The 4,630-nt window shown below is 32.2% G+C and overlaps 1 long non-coding RNA gene across 1 annotated transcript; it reads left to right on the forward strand.

Moving 5' to 3' along the window:
• The first annotated feature begins 311 nt into the window (after nt 1–311).
• LOC141325106 (uncharacterized) lies at nt 312–4,211 on the forward strand. The gene is made up of 5 exons (XR_012353729.1): nt 312–538; nt 849–946; nt 2,088–2,203; nt 3,585–3,685; nt 3,886–4,211. It is a non-coding gene; the product is annotated as an uncharacterized lncRNA (long non-coding RNA).
• The last annotated feature ends 419 nt before the right edge of the window (nt 4,212–4,630 follow it).

Genomic DNA, 4,630 nt, shown 5'->3' on the forward strand with positions numbered 1-4,630 from the left:
TGGATCTGTGAGGTGATTGCTGGTATCAGGTAAGGGAACATATTTCAGTCTTTCTAGCTTTATGTTCTGTCTGTGTAAGTTACGCATGATGAGGTAACAGAGGCACTGACTGCATCTGTGTGTACTGCTTCATCAAAGATGTTAGATGCTAATCGCGATTAGCATATTAGCACGAATTTGTAGCCCCTGATATTGTGTTATTAAAGCTCGGAAACAGGAATCTAACTATAAAAACACAAACTGCTACCAATAAGATAATTTTTAATCTTTGATTCAAGATCTTACATGGGATTAAAATATGTAGTAAAAAGGTTAAATGGTTCTTCTCATAATCAAAAATACATTTGTAAGACATTTGCCCCACTGATTATCAATATGAGTAACTTTCTTATTCTTTTGTCTTTCTTCATCTGAGGTAACATAAAGATGGAGGACATGCTACCATCATCAGTCCTTTATTTATTTCACTAGAAAAAATTATATGAGAAAGTCCTTCATGAGCCTCAGATGGGTCATAACTGGATAAATGCAGCTGCAGGTAAAATTATTAGATGTTTGGTTTGATTTGGGTCCACTAACTTTCAAGCTACAATTGTGTTTACCTTGTTATGATACATTTATAAAAAGAGACTATTGTTGTGAATCCAGTGTCTTTTGTGGGGATTTACACTTTTCTTTTTGGATTGCCATGAGTTAGGCATTTCTTACATTTTTAATTATATAATAACTAACAGTCTCAAAGCTGACTGTTAATCTGAATGATTTATAGTGGCAAATGTGGGTACAATTTAAAAACATTTTGTCTAAGAGTTTAAAATAATTAAAAAAATAAAATCTTTATTTTTAAGGACTTATCAGCCCACCCCAGACTGACTGAGGATTCAGCTGATTACTACAATATGGTGGAGGGCTCTTCTGTGTCTGCTACACTCCACTATAACTTCTGGTATGGATTTATTAACATTTTGCAATGTTAAGAGTTTGGATTTGACATAATTAAATACAATTTACTTTTTAATTTACTTTTAAAATGTACTATTTAAATATACTTACTACAGTGTGCAGTTAGGATTCTGAATTAAGTGTGATGACTTAAATCCTAAATTGACTCTAAAAATGAATTTGCCAGAACCTACAATTGCATGTTATTTTATTATTATTATTATTATTAGTAGTAGTAGTATTAGTATTATTATATATTAGTTCAATCTCAGTTTATTTAGTTTTAGTATTTTAGTTTAACTAACAGCTCTAACCTATCAGGGTAATTACCCTTTGTTTTTTTTATCAGCTCTAACTTATGTTATTAAAACTGTGAAGCTTAAGTAGATCCACACTGGAAACTTATGAATTGATGTTTACTATTTTAAATGCACCAGCATTAATAATATTAATAATAATAAAATGGAGGGATCATGATCATAATATTAAAAATACTTTAAACATTATTTTGTTGGTCCATTCCATCCATGGACAGAATCTAAATGCAAGAATCTGCCTAATAGTGACAAAGTCTTGAGAAAAAACAAAACAAAAACATTATTATTATTATTGTTATTATTATTTTATGAATGGTTAACTCATATCAATAATTGGAGTGGTCATTTAAAACACATTGCATATTCATGCTTCATAAATTGACTTTATCAATAAAAATTAAAATAGATTTGTTTGAATGAATAAAGAGTATTTCTCTATTAATTTCCCTAATGTCCCTCCAGTGACACTCCAATGTTCATTGCCAATCTATGACAATTTAAAATAATTATAATTATTATTTTTAGTATTATCCTGAGTAATAGTTGTTTTTCTTTAATATGTTGTTTTAACATGTAAGTACATTTTTTTAACATTTACTACACACATTCTAGAAAATCTATCTATTGGAATAGAATCTGTAGAGCTTGTTTTTTACTCTGTTGTTTTCCTTTCTGTAGGTGAGGGCAGTTTCCTTATTTTATGTCATCTTTCTGACAAAATTATTTTCATTTTCATTTTAAGCATTACCCTAATTCAGTCAAGCACAAAAGTGCTATTTGTAATGTGATCTTGCATATTCAGTATATTTAAACAAATTTGTTTTGCAGAGGTTCTTAAGAAGGCTGCACTGATTGGCAAGAAGCTGATGAGGATCTCTCAAACTTGGGACAAGGGACGGAGGAGTACAGAGGATGTCTAGAATGCACGAGTGACTGTCTGCACTGTAAGCACAAATGTATAGTTGCTGCTGCTTCTAATTGTTTCCAATTTATTTCCGGTTTAATATTCGAAGCTTTCAGTAAATGCTAGGTCAAATACAGGTTGAAAATGTATTAACTTTAACTTTTACATTATTTTGAAAAAGTAGGTATATAAATTTGAAGAGATGCAGTGGTTACCAAATCTTTAAGAGTAAAAAAAACATACACAAACAAAACCAAATTAAACCCTACAGCTCATGACGATACATTGAGATCTTAAAGGGATAGTTGACCAAAAATGAAAGTTTGATGTTTATCTGCTTACCCACAGGGCATCCAAGATTTAGGTGACTTTGTTTCTTCAGTAGAACTCAAAGGTTTTTTTTACTCAAACCATTGCAATCTGTCAGCCATATAATTACAGTGGATGGGCACCAAACCTTTAAAAGTAAAACAAACAAACAAACAAAAAAAAAACATGCAAAGACAAATCCAAAATTACACCCTGTGGCTTGTGACCATACACTGATGTCCTAAGACATGAAATGATCGTTTTTTTGTGAGAAACTGAACAGTATTTATATATTTTTTTTTTACCTTTGATACACAGCAATGTCTATCTGTCCTGAGCGCAAGCTCATCATCCGGTTCGTTACATGTGTACGTGCTCTGGCATAGTATTTGCAAACGCTGTTAGGGGAAATCGGTGAACAGTCAACAGTCCCGGAGAGTTTGCACAAGCAAAGGTAATTTTTAGCTTTAAATTTGTTTGAACAATCAGGATAAGCACAAGTAATTACTATTTTCAATAGCCGCTATACCCACAATCTCTCATGTCGTACACATGCGACAGATCGTTTCCGGCGTTTTGCATATACTACGCCAGAGCACGTACACATGTAACGAGCCGGATGATGAGCTTGTGCTCAGGACAGTTGGATGTGGCTGTGTATCAAAGGTAAAAAATGATATAAATACGGTTCAGTTTCTCATAATAAAATAATCGTTTCATCTCTTAGGACATCAATCTATCATCAAGAGCCGCAGGGTGTAATTTGGATTTGTCTGTGCATTTTTTTTTAAATTACTTTTAAAGGTTTGGTGCCCATCCACTGCCATTATATGACAGGCTGCAAACAAAGTCACCTACATCTTGGATGCCCTGGGGTTAAGCTGATAAACATCACATTTTCATTTTTGGGTGAACTATCCCTTTAAGACATAAAACTATCTGTCTGAGCAAAAAACTGAACTGTATTTATATTATTATTTACCTCTGATCCACCGGAACATTCTACTGTCCTGAGAATGTTCACCCAGGCCGTGTGTGATCTATCACGCCTATACTGTACGTCACTCAGAAATCTATCATTCTTAACCACCTCAATCTGTATTATATTTTAGGGTTTTAAAAAATTCCCTCATGCCCAAATTCAACATGAAGGGGGATGGTCCGCTGCAGAAGGAGGCATTCTAAAAGACTGCACTGTTCTCGGTCATTACAGGTATGTATATACAACACACAACATTTAACAGAGAGCTTCTTTCTATTTTTACACACAGAATGGTGATACAAAATATATATCTCGTTTTTTGTTTTTAGTATCCAAGCAAAAGAGAAAGACTCCCTGTTACAATTAGTGTAATTAAAATAAAACAGTGTCAAAAAAGCTTTCCTTATGCAATTTTTTTTCTTATTTGGCAGATGCTGTGATGACCAACTTCCTGGGAGCAACAGAGACTTGAGGAATGCAGTAGGAATGCATTTTAAACATTTATTTAACAATTACAATTATTCAACATCAAAGTTCATAGATGGTTATTTTGTTAAATAAGTAAGGTTCTTTTTTTATGTTGTCATTTATCTGTAATGTGTTAATGTTAAGTGTGGCAACATGCTCTTGTTTTGCAATAGATTTATTTCTTTTAAATTTTTATGAGTTACTAAAAACAATCACTTTTATAGTTTAATTTTATTGTAAAAAAATCCATATTTTTTGTCATAATATTTATATTTAAGTGTATTGTATGTATAATATTTTATTCTGCATTAAAAAAATATCATTTTGTATTGTCTTAAAATTGTTTAAATATATATTTTTATTAATAAAAACTATATTTAATTTGTTTGGATGGATTGCCATTTTGTTGTCTATTAGATGTATGTATGTAGGCATTTATTAGCTGTCTATTTGATGACTAATCTATTTTTGGGCTTTGTTTAGACGTCTATTAAATTTTCACTGACAGCCCACGGTTTGCCTTGTTTTAGCCTAGACGTCAGGGCTGTTTGAACGGCTTATAGACGTCTTTTAAACGCAAAATTGCTTGCTGGGTTACATCTGTAGCACGTCTTTAATTTACGCCTATACCATGTCCAGAAAAGACGTATAAAAAACTTTCATTCTGGCTCCTGTGAGGACGTCTTCTGGATGTCTATAAATTACGTC

The sequence above is a fragment of the Garra rufa genome, chromosome 2 (genome assembly GCF_049309525.1).
Source record: "Garra rufa chromosome 2, GarRuf1.0, whole genome shotgun sequence".
NCBI classification, from domain to species: domain Eukaryota; kingdom Metazoa; phylum Chordata; class Actinopteri; order Cypriniformes; family Cyprinidae; genus Garra; species Garra rufa.